Here is a 26,828-nt window from a genome sequence, read left to right as displayed (position 1 = left end):
CCGTGCGTCCATGCGATTTTGGGAAAAGCTGCCGCTGGCGATGATAGGGCGAGGGGCGTTGCTTAAAATGGTTGTCCTGCCTAGGCTGCTGCATTTCTTCAACAACATACCATACTTAATACCTAGGAAGTTCTTTACCAAACTCGACAGTATGTGCAGGGACTTCCTATGGCACGGCACTCGCAACCGAGTGGCGCTGTGGAAGCTGCAAAACTTCTACGATAAAGGAGGGATTAAATTACCACATTTTGAGGCCTATTATGTAGCGAGCCAATTGCAATATGTTACACAGTGGCTCTCTGATGAGGAATCTCCCGAGTCCAGGTTGGTTGGGACAGATTGCACCCCGTTTTATTTGAAGGAGATCATCTGGGTCCCTAGACAAGACTTAAATCTTCGCCCTGGCATGCTGTTACTTGGGTGGAAAATGTGGCGTAGAGCATGTCGGCTGCTGGAAAGCCTGGATCCGTGTTCGCCGCAGGTGCCACTGGTCGCCTTGACTGCGGGGGATAGTCAACTTAGGAAAACGATCAGAATGTACTGGGAATCGGTTGGGTTGGCCACGTTAGGAGATATATGGCAAGATGGGGCCATCAAGGATTTTGCAGACCTAGAAGAAGAGACTGGGTTACATGGAGGCCAATACATTACATACCTCAGGTTGGTACGGATTATCCGAAAATCTTGGCCTGAGACGGTGTTAGCGGAGGATCCGGACGCCCTGATTGATACAATATATGATATATCAGAGGGCGGACACGAGATCTCCAGATTGTATGAGGTGGTGATGTCCCGGGTGGGAAAGGACTTGATAGACTTGAGACTAGAATGGGAAACGGAGGTGGGGGCTCAGATGACTGATGGGATGTGGGAACGGGCTATGGGATATCATAAAAAAGTGTCCAGAAATGCTAGATTACAGCAAATCCAACTATATATCACGCACAGAGCGTATATGACCCCCAAGAGGATAGCTAAGTTTGCGAACACGGGCAGGCAGGCATGCCCGAAATGTAACGAGGAGGACGCGGACATGACGCATATGTTCTGGTCCTGCCCAGTAATCGAAGTCTTCTGGGGAGAAGTGTCACAGAAGTTAGCAGACAAAGGGGTCCCGATAAGCATTGACACGACCTGGGCTTGCCTCCTAGGGGGGTTCCCCAGACCGAAGAACACCAGACATCTGGGGAAACTGAGAGACCTAGCGTATATACTAGCTAAGAGGAGGATAGCCATGAACTGGAAGCAATGCTACAAACCTAGGATAGAGATGTGGTGGAGGGATCTGCAAAAATGGGCGGAAGCTGAAACCATGGTCTGGCAAGAGGCATGCAGTAAATGCGGGGAGGAGGATGTGGGCAACCTAGTAGCCTGGAGGTTGTTAGTCACTGGTCTGTTTGGGGTGCAAGGAGAACCTACTTCCTCGGAGGAGGAAGTCACCCGGCCACTCCAGGTCGATACAGAACTACCCTGTCGATAAGCTCTTGGGGGTGAGGGGGGAGTGCAGTGTTGTGTTTTCTTAAGTGTCAATTGTCCTATTGTATATAATGTCACAAGTTTGTTTGTACTGTTTTCATTTAAAACAAAATAAATATATTTAAAAAAAAAAAAAAAAAACCATGTTAGCCTTTTGATCGTGCAAGTGCTTGACCAATGCTTGTCCAGCTTTCAAGTTATCGCTTGCTTCCGTCATCATGTGCGACATTCTCCTCTGGAGACCTATCACGTAGTCAGTCACTCTGACTGGCTTGGGGGAAGGAGCACTCTCCAACCCCTCCTTAATCAGGGACAATGGACCTCTGACAGGATGACCATAGAGAAGCTCGAAGGGAGAGTAACCTACTCCCTCCTGAGGGACTTCTCTATAAGCAAAGAGAAGGCATGGCAGTAGAAGGTCCCACTTACGCTTAAGGGGTTCTTCTAAAGCACCTATCATGCTCTTCATGGTTCAGTTGAACTGTTCTACCAAGCCATTGGTTTGTGGGTGGTAAGCTGTTGAGAACTTGTAAGTAACGCCACAGGTTTTCCACAAGGCTTTCATGTAGTGGGACATAAAGTTTGACCCCCTGTCAGAGATTACTTACTTAGGAAACCCGACCCTAGTAAAAATACCAAGGAGGGCCTTAGCCACAGCTGGAGCTGTAACAGTCCTCATAGGAATTGCCTCAGGATACCTAGTAGCATGGTCTACTACAACAAGTATAAACCTGTTGCCTGAGGAGGTTGGAGGATCAAGGGGACCAACAATGTCAATCCCTACTCTCTCAAATGGGACTCCCACAACTGGGAGAGGCACTAAAGGTGCCACATTCTTGGAGCCAACCTTACCAGAGGTCTGGCAGGTGTGGCAGCTCCTGCAGTGTTTTTCCACTTCGGCCCCCATCTTCGGCCAATAGAAGTAGAGAGAGAGCCTTTCCTTAGTCTTCTTGAAACTCAAGTGACCAGCCAAAGGAATCTCCTGGGCTAACTGCAAGAACTGTGGTCTGTTCTCTTGGGGTACTACAAGTCGTTTGTAGTCTCCAGGTGCAGACTCGGTCGGTTCACTGTAGAAGAGGCCATCTTCCCAGTGCAACCTGTATTTCCCAGGCTCTTGCCCTTCAGCCTGAGCTTCTGCCTGGTGGCGAAGACCTTCCAGAGTTGGACATTCCCTCTGTCCCTTACTGAAGTCGGCCCTGCTGGGTCCACCTTCTGCCAGTAAAGACTGCAGCTCAGGATGGTCAACAGGATCCAGATCTCCAATGAGTTCCTGGCCTTCCATTAGCTGTTCCTCAGAGTCTAATTCTACCACACAGGGTTGTACCTCCCTCTCAGCCACGGCTGGAGGTGGAGTTACGGGTGTAACTTTGGACAACCGCGGGGAAGTCCGTGTTGGCTGCACTGTAATGCGGGCTGCTGGTTTCAGGATAGAAGTCTTAGGTTTCCCTTTCGCTTCTGATTTCTTGGAGACAGCAGCCGACAATTCCAGTGGAGCAGGAGTGATTTCTTTCTTCATCATCTCCTGGAGAGTACCGCACATGGTCCTCTCTCTTGCGGGTCTGGTTAGCTCCTGTAACCGTTTACTAGGAGGTCTGGGAGTATGCGATACAACTCTGAGAGTTTTCAAATCGTTACCCAACAGTACGCGTCCTGGTACCTCACTCTGTATGCTGACAGGTATCTTCACAGTCATGTCGTTACACTGGATGAGAACTGGTAATTGGGGAAGCATCTGCACAGGTCCTCCAGCTAACTTGGTGAGGCGTTTGGGTGCCTTAGCAACATCCTCAGCCTGAAAAAACGATTTATCCACCACAGTTATGCTGGCCCCAGTGTCCCTAATGGCAGGAGTCTCCTGACCATTCACCTGGACACTGTCCTTATAATACTCTTTAGTATTATCGGGGATAGAATTATAGACATCTAAATTCTGTTGTTCCCACAACCCCAGAGATACTAAAGAAACGCTGGCTGAGACTCCAATGGGTTCGTCAGCTAGCAGTAGAAAGTTTCCACTTGCCATTTGGACTTCCTCCTCTGGAGCGAAGGCTAAGGAGACAAGCTGGACCCCTGAAGGTTTACCATTACATCTGGGATCTCCTTTCACGTGGTCAGTCGAGCCACAAACAAAGCATTTACCGAATGCTTTCTGGAATGGTAGCTTGTTCTGACCTCCTTCCGGTTTGGCACCAGAAGACACACTATTCTGCTGTGGTTTTCCTTGTGGCTTACCCTTCTGGTTTTGTTTGGGGCCCTCTTTGGAATGTGAGTTATTAGAATTCTCCTTTGAGTCCTTTTTAGGCTGTTTTCCCTCATCCTTTTTCTGAGTTGCCCCAGAATCCTTATGAGTAGCCCGGTTGGCAACCCATAAGTCAGCAGCCTTAGCTAGCCTCCGGGAATCCAATTCCTTCGAATCAGCCAAGTGCTGTCTGAGCTCAGGAGAACAGGCATCATAAATAGACTCCAACATAAAAAGATTCCTCATACCCTCATAAGTGTTGACTTTGTAACCCTTAATCCATCCCTCTAAGTTTTTCAACCCTTCACTCACCCAGGTAGCCCAAGGGGTACCATCATGCTTTTTGAGGGTTCTAAACCTCTTAAGATACTGGGAAGGGGTCTTCCCGAATCTAGCTATCAAAGCTAGTTTCACACTTTCGTAATCCGTCTTATCCGCCTCCCCCAATTCCATTACCACATCAGTCGCAACAGGAGGGAGCCTAGAGAACAACCAGGGAAGTAAATCATTCCCTGTGATGTCCTGGAGCCCATGATTGTACTGAAACAGTTTTAACCAATCCAACACATCCAATCTCGGTTCAAACATACCCACTAATTCATTCGCCATCCGGGGTCTTTTGGGACTGGAGCTCCGAGAGGAACCAGAGGAGAGAGAAGCATTTTCCATAGACAACTTTTTCATCTCTAACTCATGATTAAGTTCTATTTCCCTGAGTCTTAACTCAGCTTGCTTCTGCTCAGCCTGGGCTTTCATCCGTCTGAACTCGAGCTCTTGGTTTCGTTCGGATTGAGCCAAGAACCGTTTGTATTCTAATTCGAGCTTCATTTTTTCCAGTTCAAAATAAGCAGGGTTACTTGTGAGACCTGGTATGGGCCCCGTAGGCACAGCTGGTAAGGCAGGTAGAGGAGCAGGGGAGACAGTTTCGTTAGCCTCTCCTTCCTCTTCAGCCTCTTCATCGCTATCATCAGAATTACGATTTAGATCAACACCATCACTGTTATCTACATTTGCTGGAGAAATTGGTTCCTCTGAACCAGTACCCAGACTTTGGTTCGCCAGCAATCTCTCTATTAGTTCTAACTTCTTGCCTCTTACAGGAAGATTCTCTTTCCTACAGAGAGCTCGCAAACTCTCTGTATTTTCACCTGACAAGGACTCTTGACTGTAAGTTTCCGTCGCAGACATGTTTTTGAAAGTTGCTTTTTTTAGTGCTAAGCTTTGTGGTTAGTTATCCTAAAGTGTCGAAAAGCACTCTAAACTGTATACTCGATACAAATCCCACCGCTGTACACCAGTGTTAGGCGGAAACCTGTGCAGTTCCCTCTGGGACCACTGCAAAAGATTTAGGACTACAGGTGTTTGGCAGTAAACCCACTTGGTAGCAGTCTGTACCACACAGATTCACTTGGTAGCTGTGGCTGAGCAGTCAGACTTCCCTCAAAAAGAGTTAAGCAGTATGTGGAGTATACAATATAGGGCAATTCTTCACAGTAAGACAAGCAAACACGCAACGAGACTCAGTGTAAAGATATTAAGGTATTTATTTATAACGGAACATCTATGGAAAACACTATGGCACTATCACGGCAAACACTTCAATCACAATTACTCTACGAAGAAGAATCGATCAATCCCCCTAACAATATTTCGACAAGTCTAGGTTCTACCAGCATCACTTATTTGCAGACAGAGGTGTATGCCTCAACCTAGATGGCACTCTAATATTAGTTAGGACGGGAGAGAAAAATAAGCAGGTTACGAAATCAACACAGTTCAATACTTCACGGGAAAAATGCAAGGCAAGAAGGCAAGGACCACAATAGATCATAAAGTTCAGAGGCCAGGCCCACTCGGAGAGAGGCAAGGCGGTATGTCCCAAAAAGTCTCTAGTGGAAATGCGTTCGAGTCTTTGTAGCAATTTGTTATCGGCAGATTGAACCAGTTCAAAACAATACGTGAGAAAGCTTGGTGGCGACCCAACGGAAAGGAGAGGATTAAGACACCTCACTCGAACCGATCGAAAGGGAAGCCAGGCGGACACGGTACCTTGTTTGTGGAGAGACAGCTCCGGCGGGGGCAGTTGTTCCTGGTGGTGGATGCACGTCGAGTCTTTGCCAAGAGTAGAGAGGATCTCGTCGTCGAAGAAAGTGAAGTCCGGTGCACCACCAGGGAAGAGACCAGCCGCGGAGTGCTCCGTCACAAGGCACCACCTTTTGGTTGCGGTACAGGGGTAGTGGCTATCCGGTTGCCGAGGTGCTCTACATGGGCAATTCGACCACTGCGTCCTGAGGCGAAGAAAAAGCAAAAAGGGACTGGATGTTCCCACCAGTCAGGGGAAGAGACTCTCCGGCAGGGAGATCTCCTCTGTCGTCGGGAAGTGGTGAGTCGGTTCAGCAGGGCTCCACCGGAGGTGTCGTTGTTGCAGGTCGGCTCAGCTTTACCCTCGTCAGATTCTTAGGTCCTGTGGTGACTTCTGAAGATCCAGTCCCAAAAGCCCTGCTTTTATGCAGAAAACCCCCATTCATTCAGCCTAGCTGTCAATCAACACATGCTAAGTGGTGAGCGGGGAGGCTCACCACTTGGGCCAATCACACCAGAGTGTGACCGGAGTTGGCAAGGCAACTCGGTCCAGGGTGCCTAAACCCCCTCCCACACTCCTGTGGTAACCCAGACAGAATGGCACCACTTTGGAGGGTCTCTGTACAGAGGCCCGCCAAAAGTGGAACAAAGGGCTCAACCTTTGGTTTAGGAGTCACAGAGACGAACACACACGCCATTTTTACAAACCGAGTTCTGGCAGAAAATACCATCCGATAAACTTATTTAAGATAAGTAGACCGGTGGTACGTTAGAGATTAACGAGAAACAGTATCAATCTCTAACAATGGGACGAATCCCATAGGGTTATGTTCGGGGTCGAGCATAACAAGTAGTTTCCACTGCCACCAGCCAAAACTCGACGAGGGGGGATGGGACAGTGCCCCCTCGAATAACAGACCTAGGAGTAATCGAATTACCCCTACTAGTACGTCCACAATAGGATGGTTTGTACTAGTTCTGTTAGTAAATTTAGGTCTAGTAAAGCCAATGGTGACTTTACATGCCCGGGGAGACAGTAGTCAGTCCCCGGGTATGGAGTCTATGATGGAGGTCCGCTAGGACGCCCCAGTGTTACGGCACGTAGGGTGCGGTGTAACACACATAGCAAAACATATGAGACCCTATGAAGTAAAAGACCCCAGAGCCCATAGAACACATTGACATTCAAAGGAATTACACACATTCATGTCCAAGAGTGGGAGAAAAAGAGTCTCACTCTTGGCAGGATAGAAAAAAACAAACTCCAGAAATCCAGCAAAGCTGCTGGGGGACTCACTAGGTTAGGAAATTCAGCCTAAACAGAGAATTCTCCCTAACAGTCCCCGATCCTGTGACTGCATCATCCTGCACCAGCAGGGATACCTACGTCCAGACCAGTTTTCAGGCAGGGGATGAGCTTACGACAACTGGCCTTCCTCTGCCTGCGGACGTGTCTATCCGGGACCGGGTTGAGTCTGTCCTGGGTGGTGTGGCGTTGCGTCAACGGGCCATGCGAGGCGAAATGCAGTCTTTTCATGGGGAGACTGCACGTCGTCTCGAATGGCTCGTTGACCACGTCGACCTACTGGGACAGGTCACCAGGGCCAGATTCCTCTGTTTGCTGGGCCTTGTTCTGACCCCCTCCTCAACTGAACCCCCTATGCGCCAGTCGTACTCCGTGCCATCTTCCCACCCATGTGTCACCTGGGTGCCCTGTGGAGCTGCCTCTGACCCTGCGGCCAGGCTGGTGGAGGACACATCCCTGCCACAGTTGGGAGTCGGACGTCCAGCAGGGGTGGCCACCTCAACAACTGCACCCCAGCCGGAGGAGGATGTGCAGGCAACAAGAGCCAGGGCACGGGCAGAGGCACAGCAGCAGCAGCAACAAGGTGGGATCCATGATGGCTCGGGGCCTCCGTCATCGGAGGGGCAGGCATTGGCCAGAGGGCAGGAGGACCCAGGACGGGAAGTGTCTTCCATGTGGCAGCGGTTATGCCATGCCATATATGCGGAGCGGCAGCGGGCAGAAGAGGCACGGCTCACGATGGTCAGGGCGGAGAACTCCATGCAGAGGGCCCTGAGACAGGCCGAGTGCCTCGAGGCAATTCGCAGGGAGTTGGAGGAGAACATGTCGTCGTCCCAGCGAACCCTCGGGGCCATGGAAGAGGACAGCCTCCGGGACATTGAGCAGGAGTTTGATGATGCCCTGGCCCGGGATATCCAAAAGTGAGCCGTCGGACTAGCCCGCTGCCCTTGTAAATAGTCAGATAGTGTTAGGTTTCCTTTGTTTTTTTCTTTATTTTGGTTGCGCTTGGACAATGCACCACGTTTCTGTATATAGTTTTTCATTAGGAAGTATTTTTGATAGGTTTCATTTCTTCAGTTGGGATCATGGACCCTGGATTGTTCATCTGTATATAGTTCACTATTGGATTCATCTCTTTTTTTTGGATTTCCCCATGGAGCAATGGTTTTTCCCTTGGATTTGGTTTGTTGGACTGTGAATTTGGACACCTTTCCTTTGGATTATGATTTCTTGTTTTTCATTATTTTACGGACATGCAGCTTTTCTTTTTTTATTCCCATTGTTGTTTGTTTGATTTTAATTCCATTCATGTTGCGTTTAATACATTTTGTTCTTCATACTTCGATGTGTGGTATTATCTCATTGGTTTCATGCATGTCATGATATGGGTTTTCACATTCACTTGCAACCATTGTGTGTGCGTGACGGACATGTGTTCATTTACATACTTGCCATTGGGGTTATATCATGTAATTGCCTTTTATATGTGGGTGGATGCAATACTTGGTTGGGTCTTTGGGCTGGGGAGGCTGGCCATAAGGGCCATGATTGAGGATCGTCATGACCTGGGGGCAGAGGGACATGAGTGGGGGCCTGCTGGCAGGTGCCCTGCACTGCTGGGGAGTGGGGTTGCAAGGGGACATGAGTGGGGGCCTGCTGGCAGGTGCCCTGCACTGCTTGGTGGTGGGGCTGCAATGGGGTAATGCGTTGGTGATCACTAGTGCAAGGTGACATGTGGCTTGGCTGGGGGGCATTCCCATGGTGGATGGGCTACCTGTGGGACATGACCAGGGGTGCAGGGTAGTCCCCTGTGGTGTGGGCTGCCTGCAGGGTCCGTGGAGGGTGTAGAGGGAACACCTGGGAGGACCCACATTGCCAATCGCGTGTAGGACTCCCCTGCACCCCCGAAATACACGTACCCCACTCGCACAGGGCCTATCGCGTGTGAAACTTCCCGCGAACCCCAGAAATACACGTACCCTGCTGGAATTGCATGCGAAACTTCCCGCGCACCCCAGAAATACACATACCCCACTCGCACAGGGCCTATCGCATGTGAAACTTCCCGCGAACCCCAGAAATACACATACCCTTCTGGAATTGCATGTGAAACTTCCCGCGAACCCCAGAAATACACGTACCCTGCTGGAATCGCGTGTGAAACTTTGTGTGGGGGACGTGTGCGGGGGACATGTGTGGGGGCCTGCTGGCAGGTGCCCCTGACTGCTGGGGGGTGGGGGTGCAGGGGGACATGTGTGGGACATGTGTGGGGGCCTGCTGGCAGGTGCCCCTGACTGCTGGGGGGTGGGGCTGCTGGGGACATGTGTGGGGGCCTGCTGGTAGGTGCCCCTGACTGCTGGGTGGTGGGGGTGCTGGGGGACATGAGTGGGGGCCTGCTGGCAGGTGCCCTGCACTGCTGAGGGGTGGGGGTGCTGGGGGACATGTGTGGGGGCCTGCCGGCAGGTGCCCCTGACTGCTGGGGGGTGGGGGTGTAGCAGGACATGTGTGGGGGCCTGCTGGCAGGTGCCCCTGACTGCTGGGGGGTGAGGGTGCTAGGGGACATGTGTGGGGGCCTGCTGGCAGGTGCCCCTGACTGCTGGGGGTGGGGGTGCAGGGGGACATGTGTGGGGGCCTGCTGGCAGGTGCCCCTGACTACTGGGGAGTGGGGGTGCTGGGGGACATGTGTGGGTGCCTGCTGGCAGGTGCCCCTGACCGCTGGGGTGTGGGGGTGCTGGGAGACATGAGTTGGTGATCATATTGCAACGTGACATGTGACTTGGCTGGGGGACATGCCCATGGTGGATGTGCTGCCTGCGGGACATGACCAGGGGTGCGGGGTAGTCCCCTGTGGTGTGGGCTGCCTGCAGGGGCTGTGGAGGGGGTAGACGGGACACCTGGGAGGACCCACACTGCCAATTCACGTGTAGGACACCCCGCGCACGCCCGAAATACGCGTTCCCCGCTCTGACAGCAAAATCGCGTGTGAAACTTCCTGCGCAGCACAGTAATACACGTACCCTACTCCAATTGCCTGTGAAACTTCCCGCGCACCCATGAAATACACGTACCCAGGCCAATCGCGTGTGAAACTTCCCGTGCACCCCTGAAATACACGTACCCAGGCCAATCGCGTGTGAAACTTCCCGCGCACCCCTGATATACACGTACCCAGCCCAATCGCGTGGGAAACTTCCCACGCACCCCTGAAATACACTACCAAGCCCAATCGCGTGTAAAACTTCCTGCGCATCCCCGAAATACACGTACCCAGGCCAATCGCGTGTGAAACTTCCCGCGCACCCCTGAAATACACGTACCAAGCCCAATCGTGTGTGAAACTTCCCGCGCACCCCTGAAATACACGTACCCAGGCCCAATCGCGTGTGAAACTTCCCGCGCACCCCCAAAATACACGTACCCAAGCCAATCGCGTGTGAAACTTCCCGCGCACCCCTGAAATACACGTACACAGGCCAATCGCGTGTGAAACTTCCCACGCACCCCTGAAATACACGTACCCAGGCCATTCGTGTTTGAAACTTCCCGCGAACCCCAGAAATACACATACCCTTCTGGAATTGCATGTGAAACTTCCCGCGAACCCCAGAAATACACGTACCCTGCCTGAATTGCGTGTGAAACTTTGTGTGGGGGACGTGTGTGGGGGACATGTGTGGGGGCCTGCTGGCAGGTGCCCCTGACTGCTGGGGGGTGGGGGTGCAGGGGGACATGTGTGGGACATGTGTGGGGGCCTGCTGGCAGGTGCCCCTGACTGCTGGGGGGTGGGGCTGCTGGGGACATGTGTGGGGGCCTGCTGGTAGGTGCCCCTGACTGCTGGGGGGTGGGGGTGCTGGGGGACATGAGTGGGGGCCTGCTGGCAGGTGCCCTGCACTGCTGAGGGGTGGGGGTGCTGGGGGACATGTGTGGGGGCCTGCTGGCAGGTGCCCCTGACTGCTGGGGGGTGGGGGTGTAGCAGGACATGTGTGGGGGCCTGCTGGCAGGTGCCCCTGACTGCTGGGGGGTGAGGGTGCTAGGGGACATGTGTGGGGGCCTGCTGGCAGGTGCCCCTGACTGCTGGGGGGTGAGGGTGCTAGGGGACATGTGTGGGGGCCTGCTGGCAGGTGCCCCTGACTGCTGGGGGTGGGGGTGCAGGGGGACATGTGTGGGGGCCTGCTGGCAGGTGCCCCTGACTGCTGGGGGGTGGGGGTGCTGGGGGACATGTGTGGGTGCCTGCTGGCAGGTGCCCCTGACCGCTGGGGTGTGGGGGTGCTGGGAGACATGAGTTGGTGATCATATTGCAACGTGACATGTGACTTGGCTGGGGGACATGCCCATGGTGGATGTGCTGCCTGCGGGACATGACCAGGGGTGCGGGGTAGTCCCCTGTGGTGTGGGCTGCCTGCAGGGGCTGTGGAGGGGGTAGACGGGACACCTGGGAGGACCCACACTGCCAATTCACGTGTAGGACACCCCGCGCACGCCCAAAATACGCGTTCCCCGCTCTGACAGCAAAATCGCGTGTGAAACTTCATGCGCAGCACAGTAATACACGTACCCTACTCCAATTGCCTGTGAAACTTCCCGCGCACCCATGAAATACACGTACCCAGGCCAATCGCGTGTGAAACTTCCCGCGCACCCCTGATATACACGTACCCAGCCCAATCGCGTGGGAAACTTCCCACGCACCCCTGAAATACACTACCAAGCCCAATCGCGTGTGAAACTTCCTGCGCATCCCCGAAATACACGTACCCAGGCCAATCGCGTGTGAAACTTCCCGCGCACCCCTGAAATACACGTACCAAGCCCAATCGTGTGTGAAACTTCCCGCGCACCCCTGAAATACACGTACCCAGGCCCAATCGCGTGTGAAACTTCCCGCGCACCCCCAAAATACACGTACCCAGGCCAATCGCGTGTGAAACTTCCCGCGCACCCCTGAAATACACGTACCAAGCCCAATCGTGTGTGAAACTTCCCGCGCACCCCTGAAATACACGTACCCAGGCCCAATCGCGTGTGAAACTTCCCGCGCACCCCGAAAATACACGTACCCAAGCCAATCGCGTGTAAAACTTCCTGTGCATCCCCGAAATACACGTACCCAGGCCAATCGCGTGTGAAACTTCCCGCGCACCCCTGAAATACACGTACCAAGCCCAATCGTGTGTGAAACTTCCCGCGCACCCCTGAAATACACGTACCCAGGCCCAATCGCGTGTGAAACTTCCCGCGCACCCCCAAAATACACGTACCCAAGCCAATCGCGTGTGAAACTTCCCGCGCACCGCTGAAATACACGTACACAGGCCAATCGCGTGTGAAACTTCCCACGCACCCCTGAAATACACGTACCCAGGCCATTCGTGTTTGAAACTTCCCGCGCACCCCTGAAATACACGTACCCAGCCCAATCGCGTGTGAAACTTCCCGCGCACCCCTGAAATACACTACCAAGCCCAATCGCGTGTGTAACTTCCTGCACACCCCCGAAATACACGTACCCAGGCCAATCGCGTGTGAAACTTGTCCGCACACCCCTGAAATACACGTACCAAGCCCAATCGCATGTGAAACTTCCCGCGCACCCCTGAAATACACGTACACAGGCCAATCGCGTGTGAAACTTCCCGCGCACCCCTGAAATACACGTACCCAGGCCAATCGCGCGTGAAACTTCCCACGCACCCCCGTAATACATGTACCCCACTCGCACAGGCCCTTTCGCATGTGAAACTTCACGCGCACCCCAGTAATACACGTTCCCCACTTGGCGTTTGCTGTTTGGCAGCCCTGTAAACTGGTCCAGGGTTAGCGCAGCCCTTTGCGCTGAATTGGGAATTTTGATGGCTTTTCCTTGCGCTAGGGCGTTCTTGGGGGCGTAACTGGCGCTGCTGCAGGGTCGCTGCGCCACTCTATGCCACGGCTGGTTTTGGAGGCAAAAATCCATGAATACGCTGTGCGCGGAAATCGATTTTAGCGCACGCGGCTGGCGCAGACATTCGCACGTGCACACTGTGCGCCAGCCGCGTGCTCCACTTTTGTGCGAAATTCTATGAATTACCCTTATAATGTTAATGCTTAAAAATGCATAATGTTCAGGTATTTCAAGCAACTACGATCAAACAGCACATCTATAGGTACTATGCAATAACACAATGGGCCTCATTACGACCCTGGCGGACAGGCAAGGCTGCCGCCAGAGTCTTTTTTTTCCCGGCACCCTGGAATGGGCAATTACCGGGGTATTACAACCCCGGCGGACCCGGTAATTGCCATTCCAGGGCGCCGGGAAAAATTGTTCCTCATTCCCATTGAGCCCTATAGGGCTCAATGGGAATGGGGAAGCTGCATGCACTGGCACCATTTGTGAATGGTGCCGGTTAATGCGGTTGGCTGTGCTCATAAGTGTTGCTCTGCCCACCAGGTAAGATCTGGCGGGCAGAAAGGCACCCGCGAGCACACTCGTAGTTTGGCGGTCCGGGAACTACGGTACCGGCAAGCTTACTGGTACTGTAGTTCCCAGACCGGCAAACTTGTAATGAGGCCCAATGGGTGCAAACATTACCAACATTCTAAATATAATTTTTGATTTGGGATTATGTGACTACTTTCCTATCACGGGGCTGCATTGTGAATATCAGAAGTGTAATTTTGCCAACTCAATTCTACTAATTACATCCACTGCTGAAAGATAAAATGCAGGGATGGCCCTGCTAGAATTAGAAGTAGTTTGCACTCAGATGATCACAGAACCTGAAGATCTACATTTAAGTCGAGGAAGTTCAATGAAATGATCCCACATTTTTGATAAAGTTAAATGTTCTCCCAACTTTCTTACAACAGTTATCTGAACTGTGGTAAGACAGACATAGAAGGACAAGAAAAAATGGTTCAACAAGTTGTATTAAATAAAGTATGAACTCAATTATCCCTACAGCCGCGATTAGTGGTTTTCCCATTTTCAAGGAAAACTGACAATTCTGTTCTCCACCCACACCTGTTCTATTCTATGTTCTATCCCTACCACTAATTAACTAAACAACATAATCTATGCTTAGGAAAGTTTGTTCCTAGTCTACTTGCTTCTGGGGGCTGGTTTCTGAACCCCACACAATTGTCTCTTTGGTTCTCTCCCTCTCGCTTGCTTTCTCTCTCTCTCTCGCTCTCTCTCTCGCTCTCTCTCTCTCTCTCGCTCTCTCTCTCTCTCTCTCCATTGTCTCTTTGGTACACTCTCTCTTAATTGTCTCTTTAGTTGTCTATCTCTCTCTTCTCAATTGTCTCTTAAGTTCTCTCTCTCTCTCTCTCTCTCTCTCTCAATTACATCTTTGGTTCTCTCTCTCTCTCTCTCTCTCTCTCTCATTTGTCTCTTTGGTTCTCTCACTCTCTCTCTATTGTCTCTGGTGCTCTCTCTCATCTCTTTGGTTCTCTCTCAATTGTCTCTTTGGTTCTCTCTCTCTCAATTGTCTCTTTGGTTCTCTCTCTCGCTATCTCTCTCTCTTTCTCGCTCTAACCTGCTGTTTCAGTTCAAAGTTGCGTCCTTTAAATCTTCCTCTCTTCTTAGAGTAGGTTGACCGGCACCACCATGCAGGTGTTCTTATCAATGCAAAAAGTTAATCACTGTATTGAAATCGTGTTCTTTAAACCTGTTCTTTGTTTGCAACAACAATGTTTATGAGTCCTGATTGTTCTGATTGTATATTCAGACTCTTGTTCACCCCTATTGGGTCTTTTAACCTCCTCTGTCTTTTCACATTGTATTTTGCCCAGCATCGACTATCTGGGTTCAGGTCGCCTGGTATGGTACAGAATTCACATCCTCAAAAGGTATTCTGTGGCCCCCCATGGGCTGTTTGACTTCTGAGGTTGTCTGCATATTGTATGGTTGTCACCCCCTACCCAAATGGGTTATTTTCTTATTTTCTGAGTCAGCTCCTCATGGGCTATTGAACCTCTCAGACCATCATACGGCTGTCACACCCCCGTGGGTATTTTCTGAGTCAGCACCTCGCGGGCTATCCGACCTTTTGGGTTGTTTGGTTCTAGGATCATTCACCCCCTCTTGGGTTATTCTTTGGGTCAGTGCCTTCTAGGCAGTCTCACCTCTCAGGATTCTCTGGTTGCAGTCACCCCCTCTTGGGGTATTCCCAGGGTCGGCCGCTCGTGGGCTTTCTGGGTGCCTCACTTCTCTCCTTCCACATATTCCGACCTGCGGACCTGTTCTTCTGTGGTGGTGCTCGTAGGGGAAGGTGGCGTCCCTTTTTGCTGCTGAACTGCAACTCTGACATCTTCACAGTCGGGTCTCCTCTTTTGGTTCCTCATGCCTTTGTTCAACAGGACTTCTGCATCAAGGCAGTTGTGTCTTTCTTGGTTTGTCTGTTCTGCGCTATCACCCTCCTGGATTTGGCAGCATTCCATGGGCTTCGGGTTTCCTCTGCCGAACACGTTTTCTGTGAGGTCCTGCCTCCAGGCTCCTCCTGGACAGAAGATGCACACTCCTCTCCGCTCCAGCGCACAGTTCTGTGGTTTGCCCTCAGGCTGGCAATCCCTCTCTGCATGGGTCTGAGCTCTTTTATGTTCCCCCCTGAAACGAGAGAGGACACGCCATTGGTTCCGTACTTCAGGTATGAATGTTCCAAACCAGTCACCTCTAAAGGGAACTGTACATAATTATACTGTTTGATCCTCAACAAACACCAGGGATTCTGCAAGGGAGGTGTGGTAAAATCTCTGCCTGCGGATTCCTTGTCCCCAAAGGGGGGTGAACCCCAGTGAGAGCTTGCTTGCCCTGTCCCATAGGGGTTGTCAGGCATTGCAGGATCAACTCCCTAGTTCAAAGGGACTAGCTCCTGCTTGGGGAGAAGGGATGAATGCCCTAGAATTCTCATAGCATATAAAGTAATTAATGAGTAAGGAAATAACACTAGTAAAGCATACAGGCCACTGCTCACTTGCGGCATAGCCATTGCTATTTTCTTTTCATTCCATTTTTATTGTATACGAGAAAGAAAACTCTCAAAGATTGTCTCGCAAGTCCTGACTGCGGTACAGTGTGTCATTTTGCATTCTTGTACATTCGTCCTGTATTTACAATGTGAAAAAACTATAATTACTAGGATGCAATATGATGTGAACCTAAACGCCTATAACGACTCAACATTTGCTAACTGAAATGCGCAAACTTTGCAAACTGCCTCTTTCAAGATTTGCAGACATTTCCCAGAAGAACTTGACTGGTGCTGTTAGTCTTTATTTGAAACAGGAATGCATCTACCTGCCACAAATGATGTGAGGATAATTTGCCATTCAGCCAGAAATGTGAACAGTATTGTGTGCTAAACAAGCAGAAAGGGTGGCCTAGTCAGCTTAGAAAAAAGAATGACATTGGGCCTCATTACGACCCTGGCGGAAATCGAAAAACGATGGCAGAAATGCAATACCACCATCGAATAGCGCTCGGTGCGGTCATGACCCGTCACCGCAAAGTACGATGCCATTAGCGACACCGTAGTGAACGCCAACGCTAACTGCACCAAGTACGCGCGCGCGCGCCATGCCAAACCGTAATTACCACCATGGCGCAACGGTACGCGAATTCCGACCCTAGCGGACATGCACCTAACGCCATCAAGCACGGCCGAAAGTACCATTCCGCCATGGTGAGAAGTACGGCATCGCGAACCAACCGTAAACGGCCCTACTGAGTGCTTGTACACCGCTCCCTGGCCACATTGTACAACCCCCCGTAGGTGCAATGAAGTCACACAATGCAACCAGTGAAATGTACTAGTCATCCATGCCTGCCAACGAACAAATGAATCTCAAGAGGGCCCAATGGGAGCTGCAGGGCACAGATGGCACGAATACAGAAGCTATACAAATGGACATGACCTCAGTCTCCCACCAAGAAACGCACGCAAACACAGGCACCTGTGACCAGCAATATTCCGATAATCACATCATTACACCAATCCAACTGGCTGACCGGCATCTGTTACACAAAAGCTAATCCCCCGCCCCTGAGCATGACATCATCAAAACAGTCATAATGGCAGCCCTTATCCCTGACCTCACTGGGCTTCGTAGGCAAACGCGCCCAGCACAGTACCACGCTACTATACCCCGAAGCTGGAACCCAATGCAGATCTCCTCACAATACATCGCTCCCCAAATAGTAATATGCCACATCACTTGCAAAGAAGAACGCTACACGGTTCATATCAGAATAGAAATTTAATGCACAACAAATTCTCCAAGCCCATACAGCCATTAGGCCATGAACTCCAAAATACATTTCACCATTGTGGGCTGCATCCGCAATAAATGACCAGCTACTTCTTGTGTGATGCCCTGTTCCTTCATGGTACACAGGGGCTACATTCCCGTACGAAAAGGCAACATGGAAGCGCCTAGAACCGCAGGGCCGTCCCAATAGGGAGGCACTAGTACAGCTGAAAGGCCGAAATGTTGCTCCTAGCCACTAGTACTGCGTAAGGGCATGTGGCCCATTGGCGATCGTCCCATAAGATCGTAATGCTGCTCCACTGATTAACACGAAGCAGCAGGTGTCGGGAGTAAAATCCATCTGCAGGAGTGGCATACAGATGGCAGTGGCAAAAGGGGAGGAGATACCTGTCAACCAAATGAAATGAAAAAGAATAGCATGGCCATCAGAACTACATTTGAATTACTCACTTCAATGATCACACCAAATCCACAGCCATATGCATGCTAGCCCACTCCAAAGGATCATCACCACCCAAAAACCACTTGCGAATCATAACTATCTATATCGAGGTGAAAACACTATCACAAACGAGTGTACCTGTGCATGCGTCTGTTAAAACAGAATCCATCAGATGGGATTGGTAACGTGCATAGACACAAGTGTCTGAAGGCGCGTCGAGACAGGGAGGGCTCAACAAGGCCAGATAGACGATGGTCCCACTATGGCAGCCCTGCATCACATAGCGCAGGGGAGGCGGATAGATTCCAAGAAGCCCTGTACATGGCAAACTCTGTATCAAATCATCTGTCCATGCATCCATACATCATTCCCTCATCCCGTAATGAAAACGCCTGTTTCCATACTCACATAACATGTGAAATTTCCATCGAGTCTGTGTGTTATGCAGCCTGCAAAATCCACTGTGCCCCAGCCCGTTATTCCAGTGTTGTGAAGTAACATGTATTTGGGAACGTCCGGCCTCATCGCCCACGTCGCTATTGCGCATCCCAAACTATTCATATCAATCATTGCATCCTCGCCATGGCCCCTGTCCCAAGGACATTGAACAATAGAACGTTATATTTGCAGTCAGACCTGTGGGCATCTCCTCGCCGCTAGCTGAAAACCGAAAGCGCCGCCCTTCGAATTCCTCATTTGCAACATCACGTCGAAAAGGCATCTGTGGCCGCTTGAAATCACAAATTAATCCATCTAGTGCGGCTGTGTGTGAAAATGGCAACTGCCTTCACTCACAAATGGGACGCCCCGCCCGTCGGTGAACCTCGGTACAGTGTTGCATGAGGGTCCACCGTTACTCGAGTACTACGTTCCACTGACCCTTCACAAGTCTGTTTGCGACTGCAAAGATAGTATGTGAAACAATGGGACCATAGCCGAATGAACATATCAACCAATGTTACACTGCCATCGGGTACAAATACATGATTGCAATAGCAAGATGCCATTCGTCGAATTGCAGCGTTGTGTGCGGGACGTGCTCGCCCAAAGGGGAGTGCAGCTTGCACAGGTGGAATGAATCACCACAGGTGGAGGCCATACAGCCTGAAAACACATAAATTGCACACCCAGTCTCCTCCCACAACCACACCCACTCCGAAATGCTACCGGCAGGACTAGCCATGTTGGCCCTGGGGGACCTGATAGCACTGCAAGTACTCCAACTTCAAGAAGAAGACGAACACCAACTACAACCGGCCGCACGGCGGAGACGCAGGAGGAGGAGGAGGGCAAGGCAGGGCCAGCAAGGGCCGCCAGCACAGCCACTACCACCACTCAGGCAGCCCGCAATCCCACGCCTCCGAGCACATCCGTTCAACCTCACTGATGAGCAGATCCACACCCTCTACCGTTTGGACCGGGACACCATAACCGCCATTGTGGACATGACACAGGCTGACCTTGTCAGCATGATAGATAGCCCAACCGCCATCCCACCCCTACTGAAGGTGGTGTCTGTACTACACTTCCTGGCCACAGGCACCTACCAGCACACAGTCGGACAGTTGCATGGCATATCACAGTCACTGTTCTCACGGACACTATTGCAAGTGCTCGATGCCCTCCTGAAGCACGCAGACGACTACATCTCTCTACCACGCTCGGAGCAGGAAATTACCAACACAAAAGTGGGATTCCATGCACTTGCCGGCATACCGGGTTGCATTGGTGCCATCGACTGCACCCATGTGGAATTGGTCGTCCCACATGCCATGGAGGCCCAGTACCGCAACCGAAAACAATTTCATTCCCTGAATGTACAAATGGTGTGTGACTCCAACAGGATCATTACACATTGTTGTGCCAGATTCCCTGGATCAACCCATGATTCTATGGTCTTGAGGAACTCTACTATACCACGCTACATGGAGCGACACGCAGGGAACAGATCCTGGCTACTCGGTGAGTCTCATTTCATGCATGATGATGTGGGGTATGTGATGCGGCAATGACCTGGCAGGAAGGGGGGGGGGTGCGTACGTAGCAATGGCATTCCTCAATATTCCTTTCTTGTCCGCATACAGGTGATGCCGGGTATCCGCTGAAGAGATGGCTCCTCACACCAGTCCGGAACCCACGGGACCAGCATGAGGAGGACTACAACCATGCCCACTCACGTACCCATGTAGTCATAGAACAGGCATTCGGCCTACTGAAGACTCGTTTCCGCTGCCTCAGCAGGTCTGGCGGGGCACTCCTGTACCGCCATGTGAAGGTTGCAAAGATGGTCATGGCATGTGTCATGCTCCACAACATGTGCGTACGTAGAAATGTGCCCATGCCCCCTGACGCAGAACTGCAAGCACCTGATGATGGTCATGATGAGGGTGGGGATGTGGCAGCACCTCAAGGAGTCTGCGAGGCACAGGAGGGCCGTGACATTCGTCAGCATCTCATAGATGCATGCTTCTAGCACTCACGCCTGGTGGCTGATACATGGACACGGGACTCGTGGCACTGTGTGTGTCTGGAACATGCACAATATGGACTGTACGCCTATAATGGCCTCGTACACAAAGATCAATGTCCACACATCTCATTGCATGATCGTGCATTGTTTATGGCATATGTGATATCATGTTAAACACCCTATCGACCCGCCACCCAAGTGAGCCCAACACACCCCCTCCACCCTCCTACCTCCCCCCCGAACACCAGTGTCCAAAGATGCTCATTGTCAGTGGCCTGTCGCTATTGCAAGCCCCCTCTGCGGGTATCAGGGGCACCCCTGCCTGTGGAGCGCAGGTTCCTCCCAGATCTACGTTGGGGGCTGCCCTGGACGGAACTTGCAACGGATGATGTCTCTGCCTGCTCACGTCCATGCATGTCCCTAAGGGTTTGTGAGAGCTCAGTGAGCACACGGCGCACTGCGGCAAGTTCGGCACATACGTCTTTGGACGTCGCATGCAGTTCCCCCCTCAGGCTCTCGGTGCTTCTCTCCATTTGTACTCTCAGGCTCTCGGTGCTTCTCTCCATTTCTACTCTCAGGCTCTCGGTGCTACTCTCCATTTGTGCCCTTAGTGTCTCTGTACTTCTCTCCATTTCTGCCCTAAGTGTCTCAGTTGATGTTTCTATGTCTGCCTTAGTGCCCCCACATTCATCGGCATGGTCCTTGAGGAGCGTGGCCAGTTGCTGCTGTTGCACGATTACCTGGTCGAGGGACTGTTGCCTCTGCTGGGCCATGGCCATTTGCGGTGGTGTCACAGAGGGGCTGATCACCTCATGTTGCCTTGCCACAGGGCTTGTGGGGGATGGCCAGTCGTCGTCTTGTGGGTGCCCCTGCGTGGTATCCTCATGGTGTACGGGATGGAACAGACAGGGGGATTGAGACAGGTCATGGATGGATCTAACTTCGACATCCCCGTTTTCTGTGTCGGAGCATGCTGCCATTAGTGCAGTATCACCTATGGTGCTGCTGCCACCAGAAGCAGTGCCTACTGTGGCATCCATTGGGGGGACCTGTGGTGGTGTTGTTGTGGGCATGCTGGCTGCTGGGGTGCCTGTTGGAGTTCCCTCCTCTGTGCTGCCACTTGATTTCTGCTGCTGCCGTGTCTTGATGCGTGCAGCTGAGGTGGAGGGTCTTTGGCCGTTGGTCTTGGCCCTCTTTGCAGGTGTGCTGGTAGGGGTGTCCTGGAGCTCGTCGTTTGGATCGGACCCTGTGGTGGAGTAAAGGAGGGCGAGCGTTATTGATGGGTCTGTGGGAATTGGAATGGCAATGTATCACATGCATTGGGGTGGTACCTGAGGGTGATTTGGGTCGGGGCCTTGGAGGTGGTTTCATTTGTGTGTGGAGTGAGGGTGCAGTTGTTTGGCAGCCTGCAGTTAGGGTGTGCCTGCTGCACGTGTAGAGGGTGTTTTTAGGATTTTTAATTATTTATGTGTTTGATGTGAGTTTTAAAGTGTGCTATCAGGCCTATGTATGTGGACGTTCTCCTGGACATGTGTTCCTGTTGCACTATGTGGGCACGTGGTACTTCACATGATTGGACATTGTGGTTTTGGCATTGTTTTATTTGGGACACCTACCTGAATCTTCGGATGTCTGCACTCCTTTCTCCATCCCTCCGACTCCCTCTATGCTCTCCATTCCAATGGTGGAGGCACAGATTTCTTCCCAGGGGGTCAACTTGATGGGTGATTCCGATCCTCCCCCGGTAGCTGTGGCAATGTTGCGGTTGGCAGAAAGTATGCTACGGACGCATATCCGCAGGTCGTCCCATCGCTTTCTGCATTGCTGTGGGTTGCGGGGTGCGGTCCCCACCGCACTTACCCGCTGTGCCACCAGGGCCCATATGGCCTTCTTGTTCGCAAGTGCCGTCCTGGTCATTTGCGTGGAGAAGACGACGGCAGCATTCTCCTGGAGGGTCTCCGTGAGCACGGTGAGTTCCTCACGGGAGAAGTGGACCTGCCGCTTGCGGTCACACGCTTTCTTTGCTACTTTTCCCATTTTTCTTGGTTTCACTAGGGTGGATGACGGGTTGGGATGTTTCTCAGGGTAGTATTTTTAATGGTTGTGTGGAATTTGTGGTTTTATAGGTGTACGGCGGGATGTTTCCCGTTCCGGGACCATGCTTTTACTTCCGTTTCCGTATATTTACGGACACCGTACTTTCCGGTTGGCGCTCACTGCGGTGTCCGCTGAGATGGGTGGCGGTATTGCACCTAGGGCGCCGTACGGCGGCGGTGTGGGCCGTTTTGGGGTCATTTCCGCCATCGCGGACTTTGCACTTCCGCCATGGCGTGGTGCTCGTGCCCGATGGGTCGGAATGAGCCGCACTTTGCTCCATCGTGCAATGGCGGAAACGCTATTTACGCTATGGCGGTCCGGTCGGTTGATTTCCGCAAGGGTCGTAATGAGGGCCATTGTGATTCATTTTCGTTTAGGCACAGACTGAAAGGTCATCAGAGTGCGCCTTTGATATTTTGTTAAGTGTTTTAAAGAGCTAAACATTAAAAAAGAGGAGCTCGGGCTTCTTGATACAAAAGGCCCACCGGTGCAGCGCTGTCTGAATCCGGGGAGACAATTGTTTGGGCTTTTATCCAACCTTCATTGATTAAATAAGTATATAGCACATTCGCTTCCCTACTGCTACTAAACCAACACGTTTCTCCCCCCATTGGAGCTTCATCAGGGGGGTTTGAAATGACCACTTAACAAACAACCAATGAACGTCATAGAAAATGTCAAATAATTTCATTAAAATTCTTTGCTCGCTTTGACGGTGGGTTATGGGCCTACTTTGGAGAAGAAACGTCCAGGGCCTCTTTTATTTCCAGTCCAACCCTGGCGCAAGAATACTTAGGCACATACGTGTGTGGGAGTGAATTGTGCACACTAATAGTTTGTTGATCTTGCCATATTAACTCGCATTGGATTTATAATTGCGGGGTCTGTTTTCATTTAAATGGATAGTGTTACATAGCTGACTAGACCTAGATAACGCAACTGCAGCCAACAAGGGGATGTATGAACATTTGGATGGAAATATGCAATGGAATGATTTTTGTTCAGGAAGTTCTCTCTCCTACAGGATGCTTTACATAGGATAAGAACGCACAACGGAAACATGTGCAGGGTTTCAACATCTGTCTCATGGAGACAACGTCCTGCGAAAATATACGAAGAGAGCGTTTTCAACTCTCTGGAGGAAATAAGGCGTGAATGGGAAAAATGGAATTGTCTCCAGCGCGTTGGGGATGGTCTCTCGTGAGAGTCTGTATGAGATTTCTGATGCACTTAGCGTCTGATATAGTTAATAATCGTGCGTACATTTTAGAACGTGCACAGGGGAAGTTTTACAATGTGCCAGTGCGTAACAGCACGTAGGGTAAAATGCTTTTAGTCATGGCGCTATTTGCGCCACGACTGCCGCCCATACCGGTACCGACTCCGGTTTGGTTCAATGGGGACTTACCGGTCCATTCCGACCTTGGAGGGACCGGTAAGTCCCCATTTACCAAACCATTCCCCATTCCCATTAGAGCCCCCACAGGGCTCAATAGGAATGGGGAGGGTGCAAATAACGGGCCGGCGTATGCCAAGCCTGTTATTTGCGCCCAGGTCCCTTAACGGGTCCCGTCCTTAACACCTGGTCAGACCAGGCGTTAAGGAAGGGACCCGCTAAGGGACCTCATAGTAGGGCGGTAAGGGATTACCGGCACCGGTCTCCTTACTGGTGCCTGGTATCCCTTACCGCCCTACTCGGAATGAGGGCCATTGTTTTCATTCTCCCAAAGCGCAGAGTAAAAGTGAAGAGTAAAAGCGAAGATTACTCTTCATGGAAACAGCATCACATAAGTGTAAGCGTTTGCTGTCCTTTGCATGCAATTACCATGTGTTGCAGAAATGACCTTCATTTGGGTATTTGGAAGAAAAAACTAGTAGCGATGGCACATTTTGTGTGTCACTTTACGGCTAATTTCTTATGATCACATAAACTTGTGTTCATGTATTAAATGTATTCTGTTCAATATTTGTGGAAGTGCTATTCACTTTTTCTAATGTTCTTCAAACAGCTGTAGTGGGGTGTTTTGAGCTATTTGTTTTATCAGAGGTATTAGTGCTGCAAATTAGTCCATTCCGAAAATACACTATCAAAGGTTTCTATAAAAAATGAGAACATCCTTTGGTGTGAGAGATAAACGTTAAAAACGACACTCCCAACCCCATAGGAGGCCATGAAAATGTGTACACATCGTGCTGTAGTACACGCTGTGAATAAATTGATAAGCCACCATTTGTGGATAAAATGCATTAATTCTGATTAATTCATACTTATTTTGGCTAGAAATGTATGCACCATGCTGTTTTTTCGCACCAACCACCAACTCCGGCACAGAGACCATCTTCCCATACTAAGGCTTTGGTGTAGGCCTGGAAGAACAGATTTGTTAGAACCCCGAATCACCCGAATTTTAGGAGAATCATCCAGGTCAGAATGCAGACATACTTTTTAAAAAGTTAAAGCAAAATTCAAATTATTGGCTTAAAAAGGTCCTGGGAAAGGAGCTCCTATTCAGTGACGGGCATCCTTCAGAGAGACAGTTCTAGGGACATTGGGGAAGAAGGAATTATATGGGGTAGAGTTGGAATAGATGAGTAAGCAGAAAGGTGGCTAGCAGCTGGGGATTTAGAGAGTTAGCTTTAGGTAGGATATCCAACACACCACTGTGTGACACATTCAGTGATTTGAAATGGGCGAACAGCACAAGTTCCATCTATAGAGGGTATAGAGTGGGGAATACCTGGGCGGGAGAGCGATTTGGGTGGGTCAAAGAGACACAAGTGCGTGCCTCTTGATTTTCCTGTGTGCAGCTTGTGGGAGAGCCTTGCTCACCATTCTGGTTGAAGGAGCAGCAGAGATTCGGGCAGGTGACACATCAGTCAGCGTCCTTGAAGTGAGGGAACGTGACATGTGCCATCCGGTGACACCTGGGAGGAGGAGTAGGAAGAGCCTTGAATCTATGCGGGCTGCCTCTGTGAGAGTCCAACTTGCCAGATTGTAGTGGGAGCATCAGAGATTTGAGGAAGCAGTAAAGACACAGTGGCCCTCATTAGGACTCCGGCGTCAACCAATGGCGCTATTAGCACCATGGTTAACGCCGGTAACTTACCGACTCTGCCATGGTTAAATGGGGAATTACCACCCCATTCCAAGGTTGGCGGGGCAGTCATTCCCCATTTACCATTGGCCCTTCCCCATTCCCATTTTTGCCCCATAGGGCTCAATGGGGATGGGGAAGGCGGTAATTACGGTACCGCAAATTGCGGTACCATAATTATTTTCAAAGTCCCTTTGCGGGTCCCTACTTTAACGGCTGGTCCAGACCAGCCGTTAAGGTCGGGAGCCGCAAAGGGACCCTGTAGTAAGGCGTTAAGGGGTTAACGGCGCCGCAACCTTTTACAGCGCCGTTAATCCCTTAACGCCAGGGTCCTAATGAGGGCCAGTGAGTGTCTGATTCTTGACGTGAGTGGATAAGCCACAAGCCATCAGGAGACACATGGGTGGAGAGAAGGAGGAGCAAAGAATCTTTCAGGGCAACTTTTGAGAGAGTCATACTTGCCTAACATTTGTGAGAAGATATGATATGATATGGCATTGATTATGCGCCTATACACAAGTGTTTCAAGGTGCGACGAGGCAAGGGAGGGGGAACAGAGGGAAGACAGAGACAACCATCTTACTAGGCCAGGTGACTTTGAGATTGCGCAAGTGCAGGGGAGGGAGGAAGAGCAGTAGAGACTTGGGGAGGCAGGTGATACACAAGTCAGTGAGTGAACAACACATTTGGGACAAGATATGAGCATACAAATGAGTCAGTGGCGGTGGAAACGTGCTGATCATGGTCTTTACACTTCTGAAGCAACACATTTGTTGGTGCACTGGGGATGCCAAAATTGGACTTAGTCAATTGAAGGTATTATGCAACTCATGTTTCCCCTTCATCACAAGTCACTTTGATTGTATCACAATGTACATCCCCCAAGACCTACATAGGATGTTGCACTGCCATTTCTTTCCAGTATTTTAGGATCAGAACCTAGAGATGTGTATATATCATCTGCCCATAATCAGGAGAGAACCATACAGAGTGTAGAACAGCGGAAGGAGATTGGAAATTCCAGGTCTCAATCTCTGCTGCCCACATCCTCTAAGAAGTCAGACAATAATGATGATGATGAGGTAGATGATGATTACGACAAAGATTATGACACATCAGAGCCCCAAGCGGGAATGTGGGTTGCTGCTGGGAAAGAGTGATACTGACGAGGGTAAGAAAACCACAGAGGGTAATGACACCACAGTTATTGAGGTTTTAGTAGCAATAGAAGCTTGCCCCACACCTGTGCACAGTCTTATTGAGAAACAGCTTTCCTATCACAGATCATAAAGCATCCCACATTCATAGGTGGCATCCAGAACAGACCCAGCACCACCACCGCCAGCATCATCATGCTCAGATGGGCTGAGCCT

The sequence above is a fragment of the Ambystoma mexicanum genome, chromosome 11 (genome assembly GCF_040938575.1).
Source record: "Ambystoma mexicanum isolate Mex_15411 chromosome 11, UKY_AmexF1_1, whole genome shotgun sequence".
Taxonomy (NCBI): domain Eukaryota; kingdom Metazoa; phylum Chordata; class Amphibia; order Caudata; family Ambystomatidae; genus Ambystoma; species Ambystoma mexicanum.
Note: the sequence above shows the minus strand (reverse complement) of the source record.